Consider the following 26,615-nt stretch of genomic DNA (forward strand, 5'->3'; position numbering starts at 1 on the left):
CTAAGGACATCACACACATCCATGCGCGAGGCAGGATTCGAACCTGCGACCGTAGCGGTCACGCGGTTCCCGACTGAAGCGCCTCGAACCGCACGGCCACACCGGCCGGCACCGACAACCTGCCACTCCTTCGGCAACTGTAAATATATTTTCGATTATACCTAGCACATTTAGGCCGGTAAACTAGTACTTTTCCGGATGATGCCGTAGAGAAAACTTTTTGGTGCGTGAAAATCACTCGCCTCCAAAACTGGAGAGGTTTGTCGCCATTTTCAGTAGCAAAAGCAAGGCAAGCTTCTCTTTGGGAAACAGTCAATGTCTCTTTCACAGCAGCGCTTCTTGCTCTCAGTCCACCTTCCCTTACACGAGGAGTGACGGTCTTACTGCTAACATTGAGACCCAAAGTTTGCTGAATTTGTCGTGCGTTGACAAATGGGTGGTTCTCACTGAAACGGCGTATCTGCTGATCCTGAGCTGCTGTTGTTTTGCGGCGACGGCCATGAGGCCTCCCATTCAAGTTACCACTCTCTTCCTTTCGTCTGATCCACCTGGCTACCGTCGACTTGTGAAGACCCATAGTTCTTGCTATGTCGGCATTTGAAGATCCCTCTGCATGGAGTTCTATTATAGCGCCCTTGTCTGCCTCAGCCAGATGGGCCATTTAGCGTTGACTGAATGATTCGTCGCGGTTAATATTGGCTGCGGAAACAGCGCTGGCAGGAAACAGACTGCCTCCTCCACGATGGCAGCCACAACGCAGTGGCCAAGTATGTGTAACACGGAAATCGATGGCATAAAAGAGAGATCGCAAGCCCATACCCGTGTCATTACATAGTGGAGCAACTTAAAATCTCTAATTTTTCTCAGAAGGGACTGGTCCACTCTTGTCATGTCTTATCCTGATAAATATTACATGAAATGAAATGTTTACGTTTTGCATATGCGGCAGGCCTGAGGCAAGAAACATTTCTGAAATATCTGAGGCAACCTGAAGAACACTTCGTGAATTTTATCTGTAGAGGGTTGCCTTATAAGAAGGAAAACGTGTTTATCCCCGCTCGCCGTGTTTCCAGGTGGCGCAGTTTACTCGGAGGCATACATAATTCTCGCCGGGCGTAAGAAGCGACTCGACGAGCGAGGGGAACTCGCCAAGTGTCATAGGCTGATTGTCCCGAAACTTTGCTCACAAGGGGAGGCCGCCAAATGTGAAATTCAGATTCGATTCATACTGCGCATAATAAAAGCTCATGGCCAGAGGTGTAATGTGGCAAAGCACCAAGATGCACTTCTCAGCTGTTGTCGAGAAAATCGACAGTTAGAAGAAACCGTTGCGGTGAAATACTCTCTACGATTAATAATTTTCTACAGCGTCGTGGCGCAGCGGTAAGCGCTCGAGTTCGTAATCCGAAGGTCGCCGGATCGAATCTCACGCCATGCAACATTTTTTTATTATTATTATTTTTTTGTAATTCAAATATATATATATATATATATATATATATATATATATATATATATATATATATAAACTATTAATGAATTGCTTATGCATCTTGGTGAAGGCGGATCGCTCTCCAATTGTACCGCCTCCATTTTACCGTTTGTTTAACAGGGTGTACCAAAGCTCTCACGTCGGCACTAATTTTCGACGGTGTTATAAGTTGTGCTAGGGACCGCATCTACCTTCTTTCGAAGTTAGCAGGCAACTACGCTGTTATGCGGCGGCTCGTTTCGGCACATTCAACATCTGTCCTTCAAGTGTAACGAGCGATTAACGGAGTTTATATTTCATACCTGCCACAGCAAATTTGTGTTCGTGGGGTTTCTATTCTAATTCGAACGTTTGACTTACGCTATACGTATTCGTTTCGGAATATCGTTTCTACGTCTTCCGCTAACTATACGTGGTTAACATTATGAAGACAATTAATAACATTTGTGAAATACAAATTTGTTTGCGGAAAACATAATGATGTTCGAAGTCGCCAGTTTTTCCACGACAAACGACTTTCAACAACTTATTATATGCATAATTGTTGCAACCTGTTGCCGGGAATTATATATATATATATATATATATATATATATATGTGTGTGTGTGTGTGTGTGTGTGTGTGTGTGTGTGTGTGTGTGTTTATACACACATTTGATTTACAAAAAACAAATACTAAAAAAAAAAGTTGCATGGAGCGAGATTCGATCCGCCGACCTTCGGATTACGAACTCGAGCGCTTACCGCTGCGCCACGACGCTGTAGAAAACTATGAATCGTAGAGAGTATTTCACCGCAGCGGTTTCTTCTAACTGTCGATTTTCTCGACAACGGCTGAGAAGTGCATCTTGGTGCTTTGCCACATTACACCTCTGGCCATGAGCTTTTATTATGCGCAGTATGAATCGAATCTGAATTTCACAATTGGCGGCCTCCCCTTGTCAGTGAAGGAGAGGACAAAATAAGCGAACTTGTGTTTCGGCTTATCTGCAGACACTCGACCGTTTCCGAGAAAACGACGGCCAAAGTTATCAACGCGCTGTTGCTCTAGTGTAGATACATTCTGCAGCCGAGAACGCAATTGAAGCGGTGGCTCAGTGGCTACCGTCGTTCCTTCTTAGCATTGATTCCCGTGTTCGAGACCATATTGGGTTTTTTAATTATTTTATTTTCCTGCCTCTCTATCAGAATTATCTTCGAATGTTTTTTTTCTAATTTATGTTGAAATAATGTTGTCATTACTCGACAATTAACTTTATGTGTAATTAATGAATTAAAAAAATAATAAACGAATGAGACAAGCTGATATAAAATCATCTCGTCTGCCTCATGTATCGTTATATCCAAATGGTTTATCAATGTTAATCTACATTTAGATCCGATAATGGCACCTTTAGTGTGTTGAAACCGGTTATCCAGTAGACAGTATTTAAGCGATCTTGGCTTCTGAATTATTTCTACAACAGAGTGATCGCCCCACTACGCACTGTGTGTTCCCTTTTTAACTTATTTCTTTACACAGTAAATTAACTGACGAATAACGACAACAGTGTTTCATCATAAATTGGAATAAACATTCGTAGATAATTCAGAGAGTGAGGGGGGAAAAAAGGAAAAACCGGGTTTCGAACTCGCAGCGCAAAGTTCCGAAGTCGCTATGGTAGCCGCAGAGCCACCGCTTCAGTTGAATCCTTAACCGCTAAGCGGTATCTACACTATAGCAACAACGCATTGAACACTTTGACCGTCGTTTTCTCAGAAGCGGTAGAGTTTAAGCTTATTTTGTCCCCTCTTTCAATGAGCGTAGTTAAAAGCAAGATCGGGGTCTGACACTTGGCGTGCCCCCTCGTAAATTGCGTGCGTTGGGATTCAGTAGACAGAATGCGTCCACTTTCCTCGACTACTCATTGACATGTTTGGAAACTTTCTTTGTTGTAGTTGCACTTTGCATTATGAGGGCTGGTTTTCCTGATGAGGATCTACTTATGGACTTTGCTCCTAATTTACGTTACTGTGTAGTAGACCTACTGCAACTACTTAAACCGGAAACGTTTGTTTGTTTGGATACTCCGCTTCTTAGTTGCTACATTTCGCTAAAATATTTTCCTTTTTTTCAAAACGGCAAGTTAAGATGACCACTGCAACATGGTAAGATCAGTAACAATTTAATACTTTGAAACAGTTATGTGTGGTGTACGAGGAGTCTACTGTTGTTGACTGAGGAATACATTAAACACGAAAGCTGCGTCCAATAACAATAATTAACTTTCGGTTACATGACAAAACACAAGTCGAAGCACTGTCAGTTCATCTCAGTACCCAGTAAAACTTAAACTGGAAAGATCGAAAACATACTTTTGTGGGGAAGGCAAACGAATGACTGCGTTTTATTGGCCGCACACTAAGAATACGCAACAGGCCAACTGAAAACACTGCCTACACTACGTTTGTCCGTCCACTGCTATAATATCCTTGACAGACGTGATTGACTGTGCACGCAAAAACGTCCAAGGAACGGTAGCACGCTTTGTAATGTCACGAAATAGGGGAGAGAGGATCCCAGATTTGATAATCGAGTTGGGGTAACATTCATGAAAACATATGTGTTTTTCGTTGCCACGAGATCTTTTCACGAAATTTCAATCACCACCATATGTTCTGAATGCCAAAACATTATTTCCTAGGGTACTTACACAAGAAGAAACCATAGTAATAATGTAATTCAAGGCTCGCAAGAAAAGATTTAAGTAGTCCCTTTTCCCGCACACTGTTAATGAGTGGGACGGTAGAGAAATAATCCGAACCTTCTGCCAGGCACGTAAGTCCGGATTGCAAAGAAATCCTGTTGATGTAGTCATGTAGATGTAACAACGAAATTATGTTGTAATTACGACATGTGACTTTCACTTGATCTGAACATCGAAGTTGTTTACTGTTTATTTACTTTTTGTTCATTAATTTCAGCCATATACGAACACCTAGGCGCGTTAAAGTGATATTGAAATAAAGTGTCATGCATGGACCAATAACAATAAGTTCCCACCTACTTGTTATAGTACTGCAGTATCTGCCAGCGTCTTCAGAAGTGGATATCGCATACGAAGTTCCTAGGGTGTTTGTAATGGATATTGCAGACGACTTCGACAAAGTTTGAATGTAGCTTCGTAAAAGTTCCGTGATCAAACGATCTGAGTTGCTGGAGAATACAGTTTATCCTCACTAGACAGTATATATTATCATTATACATGAGGTGAGTAGGGTTTCGCCGCGTTGCGGTGGCCGAGCGGTTCCAGGCGCTTCAGTGACGAACCGCACGGCTGCTTCAGTCGCAGGTTGGAATTCTACCTCGGGCATAGATGTCTGTGATGCCCTTAGGCTAGCTAGGTTTAAGTAGTTCTAGGTCTAGGGGCTGATGACCTAAGCAGTTAGGTCGCATAGTTCTTGAAGCCATTTTTTGACCTTTCGCGTAAATTTTCTTTGCATAAACCGTCGTATCTTTTGATTGCGTTGACATAGAAGCTCACTTTTTTACACCAGCAAGGGACCGGTTACAGCAAGAAGTGCGATACATTTCCGCTTATTATGCCCACCCGTTCTGGAGGTAAACGGGTTTTAAGGGTTGGGTAGATCGATAGACGGTCAAGAAAGTGAGACTAGTAGGGTTCCGTTTTTACCGGTTTAGGTGACGAAATCCTAACAACGAAAACACTGAAGATGAGGGCCGCATAAATAACACCCGCTACTCTTTATTCGAAATGTTCTAGTTGCTGTCGATACATAAGCATATTAGTCGTAGCTACGTTTTCGATCCAAATCACGTTTACAGGAATGCAAATAGAATGTATTTGCCTATACACGTGGTAATTCACATCCCAGTATTAATGCCACCGCGTTTTAGAAGTACGAACATTCTCATTGCTAGCTAGCTTAAGAAACACTTCTGCTAATGAACGTTTTCTGGCTGTGGCGAGTCTAGTGGAGAATTCGAAACAATGCAGAATACGTTTGGCAGCTATGTAGCCGTTTATTTCCTGGGGTGGTTCAGAATTATCCTACAAAATTTACTCTCTAATAACAGTAATTTGTTATTTCGATAATCATCCCGAATGATTGTCGCATAAGTGGTGACATAAAGGAAGAAAATTCATGTTTTTGAGTCCAGAAAGCTCTATGCAACAGAAACTGCAGATTTTTATTGCGAAATTGCCGGCTTGTTCATGTCTGGGGTAATAATAGAGGGCTGTTTGCCTAGGTTGTCTGCTAGCGTAGTGAAAGGAAGGTCTGGTTTGTTTTCGGTTCTAATCTCTATGGAGGCAGGTAGAATATCAGTAAAGCAATTTTAAGAAATTCTCGCGCACCCAATACGATTTATCGCTACCTTTATTCTGTACTGGCGCTCTGTGGATGTCAATATGACACTCTTGTAGAATTTCATACATGATACTGCCTCCTTTTTCCGCTTCTGTCAATAATGGAATTGACTTAAGTGTGGCACTGAATGATGTTTAAGTGAATTTCGTTATGAATCTTCACGCATTGCTAAATTTGCACACTTTCATGGTAGGTCAGCAATGGTAATCCAGTATGACTGGTCTGAACGTTGACACAGACCGTTTCGCGGGCGAATGCGGATAATATTTTGCTAATTCGTAACGGTCTGGGGTTCTTTGTCTGTTATCTGGATAAGCTGAAATTCATTTTTATTCGTCCGTTTCATACAAATTAGCGTTTCTTTTTTCAGTTCTGTCTTATGTTTACGTGTTGTATTTAACACACTAATCAGCATTAATATAGTCTTAGAAATTATGGAATACAGTCTAAAAAAGTTCAGATAGTTTGTCAATTTCACGCCTGCGCATAGTATGTTGGTAGCACTTCGTCGCCTTGCCTGTTATGCTGTGTAGCAGACTTTAAAGCCGTGCGGATCAGCATAACGAAAAGGCGAGGGGTCTCGCTCGTTTTGTCCACGACTGTACACTGATGAGTCAAAACATTATGACGACTGCCCACCTCGATACTGATGCCACCTGGTGGTGTTGCGGGCACGTGACACGGTAACAAAGAATGTAATCGAAGCAGACACGGACGGGGAATCATCATAGCGAATATATGGACTACAAAAGGGGGAATCTATCGAGGTAAGTGACTTTGACAAACAGATGATTATTATTAAGCAGAGCCTGTGAAGGAGTGTCTCGAAAACGGTGAAGCTGATCGAATGTTCACGTGCTACTGTCGTGAGCATCTACGGAAAGAGGTAAAGGACAGTGAAACTATCACTAGGCTCGAAATGGTCGGACGTCCAGGACTTTTTACAGAACGTGGAGTTTGGAGGTTCGTCTGTTTTGCAAAGTAGAACAGATGCTGATCTTTGGCATCTCTGCCGAAAGAGCACAATGCTGGTGCACGCACCGTTCATCGTAAATAGTTGAGCATGGAGCTCCGCTGTAAACCACCCTACGTGTTCACATGCTGTCCCAACGACATCGTCAGTTAAGACTGCAGTGGGGACCGTACCATCGGGACTGGACTGTCGAGCAGTGGAAACGTGTCAGCTCTTCGGGTGAGTCACATTTTTGCTGCACTAGATCGATGGGTTTATACAAGGGCGATGTACTTGAGGACAATATTATGGAAATGGAAGAGGATGTAGATGAAGATGAAATGGGAGATAAGATACTGCGTGAAGAGTTTGACAGAGCACTGAAAGACCTGAGTCGAAACAAGGCCCCGGGAGTAGACAACATTCCATTAGAACTACTGATGGGAGAGCCAGTCATGACAAAACTCTACCATCTGGTGAGCAAGATGTATGAGACAGGCGAAATACCCACAGACTTCAAGACGAATATAATAATTCCAATACCAAAGAAAGCAGATGTTGACAGATGTGAGAATTACCGAACTATCAGTTTAATAAGTCACAGCTGCAAAATACTAACGCGAATTCTTTACAGACGAATGGAAAAACTGGTAGAAGCGGACCTCGGGGAAGATCAGTTTGGATTCCGTAGAAATGTTGGAACACGTGAGGCAATACTAACCTTACGGCTTATCTTAGATTAAGGAAAGGCAAACCTACGTTTCTAGCATTTGTAGACTTAGAGAAAGCTTTTGACAATGTTGACTGGAATACTCTCTTTCAAATTCTGAAGGTGGCAGGGGTAAAATGCAGGGAGCGAAAGGCTATTTACAATTTGTACAGAAACCAGATGGCAGTTATAAGAGTCGAGGGACATGAAAGGGAAGTAGTGGTTGGGAAAGGAGTGAGACAGGATTGTAGCCTCTCCCCGATGTTACTCAATCTGTATATTGAGCAAGCAATAAAGGAAACAAAAGAAAAATTCGGAGTAGGTATTAAAATCCATGGAGAAGAAATAAAAACTTTGAGGTTCGCCGATGACATTGTAATTCTGTCAGAGACAGCAATGGACTTGGAAGAGCAGTTGAACGGAATGGACAGTGTCTTGAAAGGAGGATATAAGATGAACATCAACAAAAGCAAAACGAGGATAATGGAATGTAGTCAAATTAAATCGGGTGATGCTGAGGGGATTAGATTAGGAAATGAGACACTTAAAGTAGTAAAGGAGTTTTGCTATTTAGGGAGTAAAATAACTGATGATGGTCGAAGTAGAGAGGATATAAAATGTAGACTGGCAATGGCAAGGAAATCGTTTCTGAAGAAGAGAAATTTGTTAACATCGAGTATAGATTTAAGTGTCAGGAAGTCGTTTCTGAAAGTATTTGTATGGAGTGTAGCCATGTATGGAAGTGAATCATGGACGATAACCAGTTTGGACAAGAAGAGAATAGAAGCTTTCGAAATGTGGTGCTACAGAAGAATGCTGAAGATAAGGTGGGTAGATCACGTAACTAATGAGGAGGTATTGAATAGGATTGGGGAGAAGAGAAGTTTGTGGCACAACTTGACTAGAAGAAGGGATCGGTTGGTAGGACATGTTTTGAGGCATCAAGGGATCACAAATTTAGCATTGGAGGGCAGCGTGGAGGGTAAAAATCGTAGAGGGAGACCAAGAGATCAATACACTAAGCAGATTCAGAAGGATGTAGGTTGCAGTAGGTACTGGGAGATGAAGAAGCTTGCACAGGATAGAGTAGCATGGAGAGCTGCATCAAACCAGTCTCAGGACTGAAGACCACAACAACAACAGGTCGATGGTCGTCTCCACAAACGCCGTCATCGATATTAACGGCGTCTCGAAATGGGTAGCGCGCTACGGACGCAGACTGGTGAGAGCAGCATGGTGCTGTGGGAGACATTCTCCTGGTTCAGTGTGGGAGCTGTGGTAGTAACCGAAAATATGCTTCCCGACGTCGATGTGATCTGTCAGCAGTATAGCTGTCAGTGTCTCGGAGCCAGAACCGTGCTACAGTAGTCTGAGGAGCATTATATTGAACTCAAATTGATATCTCGGGGACCAAATTCTCATGATGTAAATTCTATGGAACCCATCTGGGTAGCTATTTGCAGTCATCGCCGAGTTCGCAGATCAGCGGCCCGTTATCCACGCGAATTACATGGCCTGTGCGTAGACAATTTAATGCCACATGCCTCCACAAAACTACCAACAAACTTTCGGTACCCTAATACGCAGAATCAATAATGTATTTTGTGCCAAAGAAGGACAAACAATATTTTAAGGTCATTTATTTATTTGTACGTGTCAGAAGCGTTGCATAAAAAATAGACGTAAGGAGAAAAGCAGACTAAATATATAAAATTATTACATACAAAGGAACGCAATGTGAGGCAAATAGAACCATATAACAATAGTTTTTTTTTATTATTATGAATTTGGCCAGCTATGGACCGCATACAACTTAAGACTTATGGTGTTTCTTTTTCTTCCGTTCTTCCCAGTACTTCTTCATTTTCTCGCCAACTGCTCGTCTCTGCTCATCTGTCCACACTCTCTTGGGTCGAGGTTTTGGCGCATCTTCTTCATAGTTTGCGTTTTCTATAAGTAGCCTAAAGTTATTCCTGTCACGTATTATTTCTTCTGTAAAACCTATTTTGTTGGCGTCTTTCTTTACTGCTTCTATCCATCCTACAGTGGTTTTCAGCTTACTAACGTAATTAAAAAATTTTCTTCGTAATACGTGTTTCTTCCATTCTTTTTAAATGTCCATAAAATTTTAGCCGTCTCTTCCTCATTGTATCTGTGATCTTTTCTGTATTTTTGTATAGGTCTTCATTTCTCCTTTTAATCCACCTATTTTCCTTGTTTTTCTCAGGACCTAGAATTTTTCTTAATATTTTTCTCTCTCTTTTTTCTAGTTCTCTTAATTCGCCTTTCTTATTCAATGTTAGGCACTCTGATCCATATGTTTCTTGTGTCCTAATAACTGAATTATAATGTTTAATCTTTGCTTGTATGGATATTGATTTCTTATTGTATTAGTTTTGTGTTAATTTATATGCAAATTCCAACTTTTTTATTCTTTCTTTATTTGTTATGTTATCCAGTCCATTGGCTTGGATCCACTCCCCCAGGTATTTGAATCTATCAACTCGTTTAATTTTTCCATACTTTGTTTTCATAAACTTTTCTGTATTATGTTTGTGTTCCATATACTCGGTTTTTTCGTAGGATATTTTTAGCCCAGTCTTTTCAGAAATCTCGTGTAACATATAACAATAGTTATATATAAAGAGATTACAAACACTGTATATAATCAGATCAAAAATTAGCGTCCTCTACGGCATCGTTCGAGGCCCACAACAGGTTCTTCAGCGTTCGGGAAACTGGGCACTGAGGACAGTTGTATACATGCTTGGTGGTTGGCTCAGCTCCACGTTCGTATATAGTTGATGAGCCCACAAGGTAGTTCCATTTGGCCGTATTATCCTTTGTTCTCCCAACAACACTTCTTAGCCTGTTGAGGGACTTCCACGTTTTCCATCGCATGCTTTCGCCTAGAGCGAGGGCCTCCGTACGTGCGATCCATGATGCGATATCTGTGTATCTGGTTGTCCACAGGTTTTGTCATACCGTTGACGGTGATGTAATGTCTTTGAAGGAAACTTTTAGGAACCTCTTCCTAGGTTTCAGCCTGCATGGGGGAGGTTGGTGTCCATGTAGCGAAGGGGGCAACGTTTAGTTCCGCTCTGCTTATGCCTGTATTCGTGGCAACTTCCCGCCTTATATCTGATGGGACTGACGCCGCCAGGCTGTAGAGTTGGTAGGTAGGCGTTGCTCTCAGGCATCACGATGTTATTGCGGGCAACATCCACATGCCTGGTATGAACAGAACTGTACCCAACAGGGCAGGCGTACTGAGCGGTAGGGTAACATAATGCAAGTGCACATATTCTCAGTACTGTCTGTTAGTCGTCCCATCCGCTAGTTGTGAGTTTTCTGATGATGCTACTGCAGGCGGATGCTTTTTGTTTTGTATTTAGGTAGCGCTGCCTAAATGTCAGCGCCCGGTCCATTTTGGAATGTGACAATACTCCAATTCTATGCCATCCGATACGGCTTTCAATTTTCTGTTAGCGTCTTTGTTTTGTAGACGAAAAGCGCTTACTTGAGTTTTAGCCGGATTCGGTTTCAGGTAGTTATTTTGGTAGTTATCTGCGAAAGGTTGAAGTCGATTTGTTAGATGTCTCTCTACTGTTTCGAGGTCTTTGGCTTGAGATATTAGCGCTAGATTGTTAGCATAGATGAAGCATTTAGTGTTAAGATGATGACGTTTGGTTTGTGACGTGTGGTTTGTGGGGCGCTCAACTGTGCGGTTATCAGCGCCCGTACAAATTCCCAACCTTTACTCATTCCAATCTCGCCACTGCCATGAATGACGATGAAATGATAAGGACAATACAAACACCCTGTTCACAGGCGGAGAAAAATCCCCAACCCAGCCGGGAATCGAACCCGGGACGCCGTGATCCAGAGGCAGCAATGCTAGCCATTGGACCACGAGCTGCGGACGTAGTGTTAAGAGGTTGTGGCTGATCGTAAGTATAGATGTTAAGCAAGGTTGGTGCCAGGACGCTACCTTAAGGCAGACTGCATTTCTGTATTTTGCATCTACTTTTCTTGCCGTCTGGTTCGACGTAGAATCTACGGTTCTGGAGGAGGGTTCCTATGAAGCTAGTAAATTCATAATCTCTCGTTGGGTGATACAATTTGTGCAAAACGGTAATGTGCTGCCCAGTATCATAAACAGCTGACAAAGCCACGAATACTGCTCCAATGACCAGACCCCACTCAAAACCATCCTCGATATTCTGTGTCAGCTTGTTGTGGATTCAGTTGTGGCTCGGTGGCAGGAATGACACGATTCAACAATATTATTTCGAGTATTTTTAAAGATGGCACACAAGAGATATAGGGCGGAAGTTCTTGGCACCGCAAGCTGGCTTTCAGGTTTTCAGTATGGCTATGATCTTTGGCCTTCTCCAGATTTTAGGAACCTGCTGTTGTCTTAGGTAGTTATTATAGAATTGCAGCAGACATTCCACAGTCGCAGGCCCAAAATGCTTTATCTACTCCACCAATAAATCGTCACGTCCCGGCGCCTTGCCGGTTTACATTTTGTAATAGCTGCTTTCAGTCCTTCCAAAGTAAACTCAACGGAGAGCACTTTTTTTCCCGGATGCTGTCGGGTTATCCCTATTTCTTTCTTTCTTTCTTCAGTTTTCCCATTCAGCAGCACCTGGTGGGCGACTTCATTTGGAGTAACGTTGGATCTTACTCTGGGGACAGTAGGGCCATTACTGGGTCATCTGAGCAGTTGCGAACGTTTCCTGCTACTCTTGAACATGCCAATACTCTCTACTGTTTCAATCCATCGATTTTGATTGGCTTTGCCAGTTCCTGAGATAATGTCTGTCCTAATTTTACTGTATCAGTGTTGAACGGGCCTTCGTCAAACAGTCGGAGGTATTCTGCAGTTCTGACGCTAATTCTTCATTCATACCAGGAATGTATGTTGTATGGCAGCCTCTGGGGATCGAAGCGCGAGAGCAGCTCTTCACAGCATCCACAAAACGGTCGTACAAATCTGGCATGAGTTCGATGCTTAGTATTGCCTCATCAAAAGTTTCCGCAAACATTCCACCGGTTGGCCTTCTTAAAGTTGAACCGCCTACGGAACGGGATCACCTGTGGTTTGATAGCTGCAGACACCTGACAGCAGATTGGCCTATGATGAGTGCTGGCTACATGTAATGATACAGTCTTCACACAGTGGTGGGAAACAGTGTCGCTGTATCCCCTTTTCCAGCGGCTGCTTTTACATAAAGGTGGTAGCTTGCTGTCATGTAAGAGAGTTAATCTTCTGCAGTTAGCCCAGTACCTCATTTCTGTTTTCATCATTATCCTCGTAGCCCCACAAACTACTGTGACTGTTGAAGTCGCCCACGACGAAGTAAGTGTCCTGGATTTGAAAATTCTCTGGCGGACTGAAGTTAGATTTTTCACCAGGAGGCTTGTAGACAGATGTTACTGCACAACTACTCGGCTCAACTGTTAAGATTTCAATATCGTTCTCCTCTGTCAGAGAACTGAGAGAACTGCTACAATGTGTCTCACAAAAATCGCACTACTTTACTGCCCATGGCATCTCTCAGTGGCAGTCTCCATGCCTGCCACTTTTAGTCATCGTTGAGTAATACCTCTGTGCTTTTCTTGCATGCACGGAATATCACAATTTATATCTTGACACATAGTTTGTAGAAGTTCTTAGCTGGCTGATAAGCCTTCAATGTTTACGATCGTTGCCGTCAATTTTGGTCTTGAAAAAGACCGCGCACTTTTCCCTTCGCATATCGCAAAGCTTCTGCAGTGGAAAGATCAGTCAGTTGAGAGAAATTTCAACAGTCGCCCACGGGATGCCCGACTCTATGTAAAGGGCGAAGCACACACACTCCTTGGAGGCTCTTTCCTTCACCACCAGCAGCTGTCATAGTGGTTTGCCCCATCAGTGTATTTAGACTGTTCGACTAGGATACATTGTATGTATCCCTAAGGCCTGATCCGCGGAACTACACAAAACTGGCGATAATAGCATAGGCACATAGGGAACACAAACGACACAGATCTGTAAGTCCATGGTATTGGTGATAAGTTGAGAAAACCGTCCAGAATCACATGTGCTATGAAACGCCACTGTTTCATGCGCATGTACCCTAGCATCAATATGGGAGATGATCACCATGCACACGTAAACAGTCCACAAAACAGGTCGGCATACTCTGGATCAGGTGGTCGAGTAGATGCTGGTGTATAGCCTCCCATTCTTGCACCAGTGCCTGTCGGAGCTCCTGAAGTGTCCTAGGGGTTTGAAGACGTGCAGCGATATGTCGACCGAGAGCATCCCAAACGTGCACGATGGGGTTTAGGTCTGGAGAACAGGCAGGCCACTCCACTCGCCTGATATATTCTGTTTCGAGGTGCTCCTTCACGATGGCAGCTCGGTGGGGCCGTGCGTTATCGTCCATCAGGAGGAAGGTGGGACCCACTGCACCCCTGAGAAGGCGGACATGCTGGAGCAAAATTACGTCCCGATAAAACTGACCTGTTACAGTTCGTCTGTTAAAGAGATGCAGGGGGGTACGTGCACCAATCATAATCTCACCCCACAACATCAAACCACGACCTCCGCATAGGTCTCTTTCAAGGACATTAACGGGTTGGTATGTGGTTCCTGGTTTACGCCAGATGAAAACCCGGCAAGAATCACTATTCAGACTATACCTGGACTCGTCCGTGAACATAACCTGGGACCACTGTTCCAATGACCGTGTAGTGTGTTTTTGACACCAGGCTTTGCAGGCTCTCCTGTGACCAGGGGCCAGTGGAATGCACCTTGCAGGTCTCCGGACGAATAAACCATATCTGTTCAGTCGCCTGTAGACTGTGTGCCTGGAGACAACTTTTCCAGTGGCTGCGGTAAAGTCCAGAGCAAGGCTACCTGCAGTACTCCGTGGCCGTCTGCGGGCACTGATGGTGAGCTATCGGTCTTCTTGTGGTGTTGTACACTGTGGACGTCCCGTACTGTAGGGCCTGGACACGTTTCCTGTCTGACGGAATCGTTTCCATAAACTTGAGACCACACTTCGTGGCACACGGAGGGCCCGTGCTACGACCTGCTTTGTTTGACCAGCTTCCAGTCGCCTCAGTGTTCTACCCCTCACAACGTCATCAATATGTGTTCTTTGAGATATTTTCAACACACAGTCACCATTATCACGTCTGAAAACGTCTGCACACTTACTCATTGCACCGTACTCTGACATGCACCAACACACCTCTGCGTATATGGACCGCTGCCAGCGCCACCGTTCGACGACCGCAGGTCAAATGCACCGCATAGTCATACCCCGAGGAGATTTAAACCTGCAAACCACCCACCAGAGCGTTGTTTCACCATATATCAACATTATCCTTTATTTTATGAGCATGAGTGTAGTTTCATATTAGTGCCTATGAGTACGCGTAAGCTACTACTTCTACGAATTTTGTTTTCTGTCACTGCAACTATGATTGTAACACGCACAGATTGCTATTAGATGCATCATATAGAACACTTGTTATGACTGTCACATGTACTCATCGTAGTAGACGACGCGCAGTTTAGTAACCGTAGAATTCTACTCACTATTGATATATGTAGATCTCTATGACCGTCTTTGGCTCTACCAATAAACAGTGAGCAGCCGGTCAGTCCCCTCTATGTAGTACGAGCCAGTTCAAAGCGTTAATGCGTTTTAACATGAATGAGTACACTCCCTAGCACAGTTCTAATAGTTTGAGGACGTAATTTACATTACGATATGATAACAGGCAACTCTACAAATGTGAACCATTTACGTCTGAATGATATGTTGTTTTCGTAATGTGTCACATGTTGTGTTAAGTGTACTTTTATTTTCAGTGTGTTATTCATGGTTGTATCACCTGAGAAAAACGATTTGATATTTCGCCTAACACTGTGTTATGAATACTTTGATACTGAGTACGTGATATTCCATTGCGTGTGTGTTGTTGTTCAAATTTACATCAGTTAACACATTCGTGATGGTTAAAGCCTGTAATGTTATTTATGTATTATTTTATTTGGTATATAGGAACCTGATAATTGACAAAAGATTCAAACTGTTTGTATAAATAAACTATTTCACCAGTCGCTCGAGTAGTTTATTCAAATTTAGTACTTGGCTTATTCTGTATTCAAATATAGTACTTGTCTTATTCTGTTAAACGTTTAATCAGTGCATTATAACAGCATTGTAAATTTTTTAAATTGAGTCAGTATTTGTAGGAAATACCAAAAATCTAATTTTGTTACTTTGTTACCCCTGGAAGCTGTTAGATATGCAACCGTCAGTGCAACCGTGCACCATGCAATATTTTAGAGGTTTGGCAATGTAGAGTAGGTGTAGGTAAAAGTTTGCGGGTTCCGTTTGACAGAGAGACTTTCTGGCGAAACTGCTATCTTAATTTGTACCTTAATTTCGACAACGTTTAGCCGGAAAATTACGTCTCCGTCGCGGTACACGTGCTTTTGTATGCCGCAATTACGGCGTGCCTTATCGCGAGGTTTTTCGGCCAACAAAAAGCACCACGTTTAGTACAGAAAAAATGTCGTTTTACGTACGAATTTGTTACCGCCTCTGTTGCAAACCTTATCTGGTGTTCAACAAAATGGCAGCAGTTTTTCGTCTTGTGCGCTCACATATCACAGAAATGCGTTGTAACCTTATATGGGGTACTCAGCATACTTGCATACTGGGAGATATGTCGCATAACTTCTAGAGGCACTGCACGTGGCGTATGTAGGAGGAAAAGCTTCATCTGACCAGGATTTTTTAACAGTTAATTGCTCTATTTATTGCCGCGTAACACTGAAATATGTCTATGTGAAAATCCTCTGCGTTGAAACATTTTCCGAAACTCTCCCTTTAGCTGTGCATTTGGCGTGTAAAATGAGAGATGTTTTTGACAAAGGAAGAACGATTAAAATTTTACGACCGCCCGAGATTATGGTCCTTACAAATGGAAGAGTCGTCCGCTTGCTCGCCAAACCGATTATTTTCCGGTTAAGAGTTGAAAGCACGAAGTTATGTCCTTCCATTCGGTCGCTGGTCGATGGTGATGGGGCTGCCACCTTATGGTTTCTCGATAAACTTCGCAGGTTATTTCAGCCGCCGTTAATATATGGAACCGACCCTGTTGGTAGTTATCTCTAACCTGAGAAACAGAGGTTACCTGGTAGTTCTGAGACAGCTCCTCTGCTTTATCCACCCTTCGGTCCTCTTCCGTCTTCACAACCTTTGAGTATCCTTATCTGTACACCCGGCCAGGGACCGATACAACGTACTACCAGACGGGCAGCTGGACCAAGGCTTTTCTTACGAGGCATTACTACTCTGTCACTCACTCTTTATCCTGGGTTGTGACAGGCAGAGCTGGAAAGAGACGGATCTAGCTGGAAAAGCCACAGAGTATGCAAAAACAATGGGAGTCATTAATGTTGTAATGGAACCTTCCCTAGTCCAGAAGCATACAATAATATGCCTTTATAAAACCTTATCAAGAGCTGTGCTGAGCTATGGCAGCGACGCCTAGACAATAAATGGAAAAACCGTGAACGGAGTAACAGGTGGTGAAATGAAATGCTTAAGAACAGCTGGTTACACAAAATGGGATCTCAAAAGAAATGAGATGTCTTGAAGGAAATTAAAATGGAACCTATCACATCTCGTATTCAGAACTAATAAAACAACTGGAGACAACGTCTCCAACGAATGAGTTCGACGAGCATTCCAAGATTCATGCTACCCTACTATCCCAGTGATGTAAGATAGCTAAGACAAGCTATGAAAAGATGGCAGGAGAACTCTCGATAAGACAGTGACAGGTCAAAATGCTAATAACGGGAGGGGCCGCGCAGTCCGTGACATGGCGCCTCAAACCGCACGGCCACTTCGCGCGGCTGACGATGACAAATGGAAGAGTGCCCATTTCAGAAATGATTAGGAAAGTGAACGACGTGGCACGTTAGTCTGTAACCTGCTAGCCTGCTAGCCAGCATACGGTATGTTATGTAGGGTACTTAACCCATTTTCTACTCTCATTCGTGGATGGTAGAGCGCATACAAAATAACGTGGCACCAATGTACATGGGCGTTCTCCTGGTGAGCTCGGGGTAGGTCTGTCTCATTCTTCCAAGGGGCCGCCTGCCTCAGTTGACCCGACTGGCGATCTTTGAGTATTTCTGTTGCTGTGCCTTCATTATGTACCAATACACTGTGTTCTTCGAGCACCGTAGATGCGAACAAAGTTCTTCATAGTCAGGCATGTGTGACTATATTAGACAGATTAGGTAAAAGTGGAACGAAACATCAGAATAAGAATTTTGCTTAAGAGGTTTTAAGGAACAACTAGCTATTCCTGTTGCTCAGGATAAAAAAGCATAGCTGCAAGTACCTCTCAGTGCTTCACTACTTCAGATGTATGTGGAAGGAGAAGGAGAAAATTTTACTTTTAAGCAATATTGCCACCCAGCGAGGTAGCGCAGTGGTTAGCACATTGGACTCGCATTCGGGAGGACGACAGTTCAATCCCGCGTCCGGCCATCCAGATTTAGGTTTTCCGTGATTTCCCTAAATCGCTCCAGGCAAATGCTGTGATGGTTCCTTTGAAAGGGCACGGCCGACTTCCTTCCCCGTCCTTCCCTAATCTGATGAGACCGATGACCTCGCTGTTTGGTCTCTTCCCCAAAACAATCCAATCCAATCCAATATTGCCAGACTTTTTTTGCTTTGGTTGATCATTTGTTTACGTGACTATTTCTTTTTCACAACTCCAGTTAGAAATTACTGATTTTGAACATCTGTATTTGTAGAATAGTTGTTCGTACTGTCATTACATGTTAATATGATTGCTTACAGACTCGTTAGTTTCAGCTCAAAAGCTATGAGAGATACGCTTTTGTGCATAAGCTTCAGCTATCGAACAGTGCTCCCCTACCGTACCGTGCTCGTTCGCAGTGGAGCTCCCACCGCAACCTTTGTGCCCTTCCATATTGCGCTGAGTCACGAAAGGGATAACATCGACGCTCCAGTACAGTGTTAACACTTCCTACGCGGTTAGTGCTCGCGCTGTGTAAACAGTGATGGCTCGTACCGGTAATTGCTATAGTTTCGTAGGCACTGCCACGCCGTCGTTAAAACTTGTGCTACGCTGTGATCTCGGCCATGGATGGTGGTGATTGCAGTCCCCCTGCTCCACAAACTTCGCCAAACAAGCCACACACTGTTGCAATGTATACTGATGCACATCATGCACTCATCGGTGACATGATTAGCGACGCAGCCATCACGTTTCACAACGAAGATACACTCTAACCTGTCCCATCTACAACAAGAGACCTGCACGACATCTAAAACACGAGTAAATTAACAAAATTATATTTCTCAGTAATATTTCTTTCCGAGAAGCAGCAGTTGTGTTTGAAAACAGGCCTTATGTGAATAAAGTTATTTCTCCCTCAAACATTCCCAGGTAGGTACAGAACTCCCGCCCCTTCTGACCCAACAGCGGCTCAACCGAAATATCAGCACCGCCCCCTACGATCTGCAGCAACCAGCCCATCCATGACGACAGGAACAGTGGCTCCAGTGGATTCACCACCGACACCACTGCTATCTTCTCTAATACAATATGTCCAACTACATCACCAGCAACAGGTAACTTCGGTAGAACACAGAGGACCCCACTAAAGTGCGTTCCCCTGAGACCAACTGTAACAAGCAGAACTCCGCCTTCGTATTGAACCAGTGGAATTCAAGCCCTACCCACCAAAATTTCATAGACTAAGCCAAGAGAGCTATGTTGGGAACTACCTCGACAGCAATATTTTAATCATAACCATGGCTGTGACGAATGATAGAAAGTACCAGCAGGCTCCTAGTGGACCCACTCCAGTACTCAAAACAGCTGTAATCCGAGACTCTATCAAAAATATGCTGACCACACTCCTTGCTCCCCAAGATGGCCTATAAAATCTTCCGATGGATTGCAAGATTGCTCATGGCAAACAATATCAGCCTCCGGCGTTTTCTGCTATAACCTAAAGTAGGCATCTGTGTCATGGTTGAAACTGAACGAACCATTCGCCCTCCCGGATTACTAAGTCATTCGAAAATATAGAGATGATGGCTACGGTGGTGGAGTGTTCTTGATAGAACAAGATAGATACTTTTCCGTTGTCAATACCGGCACTCACCGCGATCCATTGCAAATGGTGGGTATCGGCCTGCGGATCAAGACTCTCCATGTGAATCTGGTTTCAGCATGCAGCGCACCTAACGACAGGCTTTCCAAACAACACTTATCAACAATAACCGACTCCATCAGGAAACCCCTTCTGCTACTAGGTGACTTTAATGGCCACCATACACTGTGGCCCTGCAGAACTGCCAAGGAAAAGGGAAAAATACTAATCGATGTACTAGATTCGGAAAACATTTCGTACTAAATGATGGTTCACCAGTGCGGAAAGTGTGATTAAATATTCCTGATGGCGGTAGACGTGAGCATGGCATCCTCTGCACCGTCTACTGGAACTACATGGAAGGTGATACCGGATAACACTACCACTCTAAACATTCTGCGTGGTGTCTGTTTGTTCTATATCGTGTCTCCCTACCACTTTCGCACAACGACGCTCTGAGCGTGTTTTTTAGGGAATTGACTAGTTTGAACCTGGGTCCTGTTGCTGGTAAGGAGACGTCAGACCACTCATGACAAGTAGAATTCAGAAGAGTTCAGTGAGACTAGCGATGATATAACCAAATACTTAATGATCTGAGCGTCAGCTCAACTGCACTCCCTGTAAAAGAATCTTAATACTAACTAAATTTAGTGGAAGAGGTTCAAGGCTTTCCTATTTTTAGTTAGCTGGTAAAATAACGTCGAAAAAGCAGTTAAGTTTACCATTGGAAATTTTATTCTACTCACAAAACATCGTTTGTAAATTGCACTATTGATAAAATGAAATGTTTTAATACAGGATGGTAAAAACCAACTGCGTTCAACAAAAATGTGAACGAATATTCCCTGAGTGGGTTTCCAAGTTCTACAATGGATCGAAGGATGACCTATGCCATATCACATCTATAATCTAGGTTTAAATTAAGTTTCACAAAAGAGAAAACTATCAAAATGGTCTACAGTGACCCTCAATTATCTTTAATCACTTATCTAACTTGTCGTAAATTACAGTGGCTGATGTGGCTTCTCAATAACTATATAACAGAAAAATCATCGTGTTTCAGATTTTTACTTCAAGTGGCAAATGTGAACACCATGAGCTTTAATTGACGATCGACACTAGTATTACGCAAAAAGGGGATGTAACAGATGAGACTTCTGCAGTTCTGAGTGAAGCCTTATGCGCTCAAAAATGCGGCATCCCGTGCGTTCATTACCTTGTCGGTGTTCGTCAGGGGGCGGCGGCCGGCGCAGCTACGTCCAGCTCGCTGTTTCCGAAGCAACTCTCCCCTAACTTCTCCTTACTACAATTTACCGAAGTTGGTTTAAAAAAACTATCTGGCTGTTTTTCATCTGACCAATCAGGGCCTCAATGTTTACCTTAAGCTCCGCCTACAAAAATTTTGTCTATCCAATGAGAAACGTTATACTTTTCGTGGTGGGGCAATGTTTTTTAAAGTTTGCAACGTAACAGAGACGCGAAAAAGTCTCATGCTAAAACTTGCAGCTGGTGTGGTCCTTTTAGCGTTATCGTAAGATCTATACTGTTCTTCTGGAGGGCTCTAGCTTTCAAAATGGGCTGGGGGGTGGTCCTAACGTGACAGAGACGCGAAAAAGTCTCACGCTAAAAAACTTGCGGGTGGTGTGGCCCTAGCAATTAGCTGGCGACGTGAGTGTCCGTCCGTCCCTTACCGTAGGGCCTTCCAGCTTAACACGGTTCTGCTCTCGGCTTCTGTTCTCGTTTCTCCCCTCGGAACTGCGTCTGTCCCAGGGTGGGAAGGTATGACATGCATTTAGGCATTCTTGTGTTAGTCTGTGGTATTCCATTTGCTCACTCGTTACTCGTATTACTTTGGTCAATATAATGTCACGATTTATTTGGAGCTATGTGACATACTACTGGATTTGCTTGTCATGTCAGGGTTTTCATGGAGGGTGTTGGATTTGCGTGACACCTTACATCACTACCACCTCTAATAAACGATCAATACAGGAAAACTGTCAAACACGCAATTATCCGGAATAGGAACAGAAACTAAACCAATTGGAGCCTGTATGAAACACTGTTCAAAGAAATACTAAAATTGATCGTCGAAACTGGAGATCCTGAAAGAGACTATAGGGTCTTGGTATTGCTTATCAATGAAGCAGCGTAAGTCTCAATACCACAAAAACGGTGTCGTCATAGGCCTTAACACTGTTGGTGGAATGCAGATTGTGAAGCAGTTCTCAAGAAACGCAGGGGGGAAATTAAGAAAATACAACAAATCTCTCTAATCATACGAACTTTCTTGGTCTTAAGAAAGCACAAGCTGTAGCCAAGAAAGTATTAAAACACAAAATAGAAAAGAAAATCGAGGCTCAATTTCTGAACTGCAGTTTGCAAAGAAACTCTGCTAACTAGGATCGGGAATGTAATACGGAACATTAAAACCGGTCTGACAATATTCACGTACCCATCTCCACCATCCGACGAACTTCTAGAATCGATCTTGTGTATGATAGCCCTATCTGACTTAATAGACAGGGAATACGAGGCTAGGTGTGAAGAGGACAACGGTATAATTTCACAACCTTTTTTCTGGAAGAACTCCAGACTGGGCTTTCCCAAGGGAAATGTACTGCATCTAGCCCGTACTATATTGACTACCCATTGCTATGACACATCCAACACAAAGATTCAAATCGACTGGAAACATGTCACTTCGTCCCCATCCAAAAATCGGATTAAAGATGAGATAATCCCGAGTCATATTGGCCTATCAAGTTACTACCGTGTTCGGCGAAGTTAATGGAAAGTATTATTAAGCAGAACTTAGAATGGTGAAAACAAGAAAATTTTACCATACCAGAAAAACAACGCGGATTTCGCAAAGGAGGGAGGGACAACTGAAATCCTGCTTCACTTAATTGTTGACATACGGCTAGATTTCTCTCGGAATCATTATTTGAGAGTTGCGTTCACAGACTTGACTAAGGCGTACGACGACGTTGTCTTGCCAGTTTTAAGTGGAAAATTGGGGACACTTCAGGTTCCAAAACCACTCGTCCATAACACTGTAAGCTTCCTGAGCAACAGGAAGACAATCATTTTGCAACACGATAGTATACTGGGAGCCAGAGAAAATAACAGAGAATTCCCGTAGGAATCAGTCTTGGCTTCTTTATTATTCAATCTCAATACTGTAGATCCTCATGATCCGTTTTCCAGGGATAACAAAATATTAAAATACGCAGACCACGTCTGCATCTATTCCGGGGACAGTACCCTTCAACCCTGCCGACTGGAAATGCACACCGCTCTCATATATCTTTATGAGCGCTGTACAGAGAGTGGGCTCGAAATCTCTGCTAGCAAGTTTACTCCAATTATCTTTACTCGCCACGGGATACCTGTTCCCTAAAAAGGCGACTAAATGTAAGTTTACAGTTACGAAAATTACATAGTATCTTGGGATCACTGTTACCGATGGCCTTATCATATCCGACATGTCATTACCAGATGTGAAAATGCACGTAATCTCATCAGAGCTACGACTGGACTACGATAGAGCTTTGATCGCCAGACGACGATATCTTTATACTAGTCTCTGCTAAGATCACACATTGACTATGGGCGTTTGTGCTACGGAGCAACATCGGACACCACACTCCAAAACCCCGACACTATGCAGTTCAAAGCCTTGTGCATAGTTACTGAGGCGTTCATGTCAAACCCAATCAACATATTATTGGTTGAAGCGAATGATTCACCGTTAAAGCTGCAAAGAACAATCCTCTGAAAGAAATTCTTCCTGCTGTCCTATTTCGATGAATATGGACCACTCGACGAAAAAATCCGTGTGTTAACATGGTACTGTGTATTCGGGAGATAGTGGATAAATAAACAACTTCCACCCGTCCAGGCTGAATATATGAAGATGCTGAAAGTTATCTAAATAAATAATAAAAATGTAGTGAAAGTTATCTGAATAAATATAAATATGTCCGAAAGTTATCTAAATTAATAAAGATATCGCCAGAAGTGCTCTATTTCTGGTTATAAGCCAGAGCTATGATACTAAATCAACTGTCGTAAAGTGAAAGCAAAGCTGCACTGTATTAATAGTTAATTGTCACAATGAAACGAGCAGTGGTTTCATATTGTAGATCTTAGCAATCTGATTGCAAGAATTTTCAACAGTATAAGCTGTCTGAATAACTTGAACATGAAACCTAGATTAATTGGTTTTGCAAAATTTCATCACAAAAACTGTCTCTGAATAATGTAAGCTGGCCCTGATTGAATAAACAAAAAAAATCATAATCTTTTCTCCTTACCTCTATACTGCGCATATCTGGATAACGCGTTGCAGTACTGGTCTGTGCCCGCATCTCGTGGTCGTGCGGTAGCGTTCTCGCTTCCCACGCCCGGGTTCCCGGGTTCGATTCCCGGCGGGGTCAGGGATTTTCTCTGCCTCGTGATGGCTGGGTGTTATGTGCTGTCCTTAGGTTAGTTAGGTTTAAGTAGTTCTAAGTTCTAGGGACTTATGACCACAGCAGTTGAGTCCCATAGTGCTCAGAGCCATTTGAACCATTTTTGAAGTACTGGTCTGTATTGCGCACCGCTATGCTAAAGCTGCAAATTACTGTATCTACAGAGACATTTGGGAAATGCAATGAGTTGTCTGTTAATTGCAAATCGAATATACTTGGTAGGATCATCCATTAAAAAGAACTGTAAGAGAATGGTTGGTAAAAAAATGAAATATGCTCGTAAATGACAACACTCTGTTTTCTTTTGTGTAATGATAAAAATATCTCAAAACAGATTTTAAATTTAATGAACTTCTCAACATCTAAACATTACACATTCCTATCTCTCAAATCTAACAACTTTCAGCACAATAACCAAGTTCGTTCGATTTTGCAGCAATAGTAAAAAATAAGTAACATCATTATGTATCTACCTGACATTCCATTAAATTTCTTCCTTCACGAATCAGTTTCATAGTCATGTTGATTGAACATAAGATAAATTTTAACTTGAATCATAATATCGCCATAGCTTCCTTACAAATGCTACTTCAAGTTATCAGTTCAACTCTAACACAGTTGTGCTTAGACTCCACTCGCTACCAGAGCTAAACATTCTCTGTTTTACTCAAAAACAGCTAAACTTCGACTGCTCCCCTGCGTCCTCGCGCAGCTCAAAGATGTTAGCTTAACTTATGCGATACAGCTTACCACATGACTGCTCGCTTACAATCGATTCAGATACCAAACCTTCAGATACCGAAATGATACATGACACCTATCAATGCAGTCGTTAAGGCAGAATGTGTGGAAAAAGCATTATACCGCATTATAACAGGCCAACTGAAACTTCGCTTCTGCAGTTTCGTGCCAGGATGTTTAATTTTTCAAAAGCAGGGCCCGGCTAACGCAACCGCAGTAGAATTCCTGTCTCACTATCACGATGCGTACATGGTGTATGCAGATGGGTCCAAGTCTAGTGATGTCGCTAGTAGTGGTTATTGGGTACCTCAAAGCAAAAGACAAGTCCTGTAGAAGTTGGATCCACACCCAGCTTATGACAGCCCAGCTGATTGATATTTTAGAAAACCTGAGATTCGCACAGACCACCACAGCAAACACATTAATCATAATCTCTCATAATATATCAGCTCACTAACCCCATAATTGTGGCAATTATCGACGAAGTTTTTCGGGTGCAGAGGAACTGACGCAAAGTCGTGATAGTATGGATGAAAGTTCACTCTGGAGACCTGGAAACGAACAAGTAGATGCACTAGCAATGTAAGTATCTCTGCGTGGAACTATTAAATATGTTAAACTTCCCGTCATAGATGTTATAGCGGTGCTCGGAAAGCAGTTGTCCTCGGACTGGCAAGAGGAATGGTCGCGGACACCTAAAATCAAAGGCAGTTGCTACGCACTAGTTCACCCCACGATTCCAAGAGTTGCATGGCATAATAAGACGCAAACATCGAGGAACCTCAGAACAGTTACAGCACGGCTGAAATCATTGGAAGTTCAAAAAACACTCCTATCTGCTCAACCTAAGAGCCACTCCTCTCAGTGTTTGCGGAGAGGAAGAAGATCCAAACGACATATTCCTACAATGTTCTCGGAACACGTATTACATAAAAGTCCTTACGAGTAATCTTCGGTAGCTTGGTAATCAGGCCAAAAGCATATATGGTTCTCGGGCGAGACGTCGGATGTCATAGTGAAAACTCCACAATATTTCGTCAGCGCAACTGGCCGACATCTTCAGGTGCGACGAACACACTGCCAAGGCAGGTTTTTTTTTTTCCTGTATTGAATTTCAATTCCCACCGAAGGGGGCGGGCTGGCAGCAGCTTAGTATGCCGCTCTTCAGCCGACAGATTTCGTGACAAAGATCAAGAGAACAAATAATAACAAAACAGGCGATAAAATCGGAGACTTAGAGAGTAACAAGGCGAAAAGAAATCGTGGAACTTAAAACAACAACAGAGGGATGATGATGCTAATAAAAATACATACGAAGCAGACAGGGAAAACAATAGACAATTAAAAAACACGGCGACAGTCTGGATTCTTCTAAGGCAGGACCAGGGCTCCCCATTTATGCCAGTTTTAGGCAGGAAGTGCGCATGCGTGGAGGCGCCAAATTCGATGGCCAATAGCGACGATATCAACTGATAGCTGGAAGGACAGTAACGCCACCTACAGGATGAAGAACCAAATACTTCGGCGCACGCGCGGAGGCTGCCGCCGCTGCTCTGCGCTGCCATTGGCAGCCCCAGCGACCTCTGTCGGAAGCCGCAAGCAGTACTGCGCGTCACGTAGGCGCCTTGATTATCCTCCCGTTGTCAACAGAATATTTA

The sequence above is a fragment of the Schistocerca nitens genome, chromosome 9, assembly GCF_023898315.1.
Source record: "Schistocerca nitens isolate TAMUIC-IGC-003100 chromosome 9, iqSchNite1.1, whole genome shotgun sequence".
NCBI lineage: Eukaryota > Metazoa > Arthropoda > Insecta > Orthoptera > Acrididae > Schistocerca > Schistocerca nitens.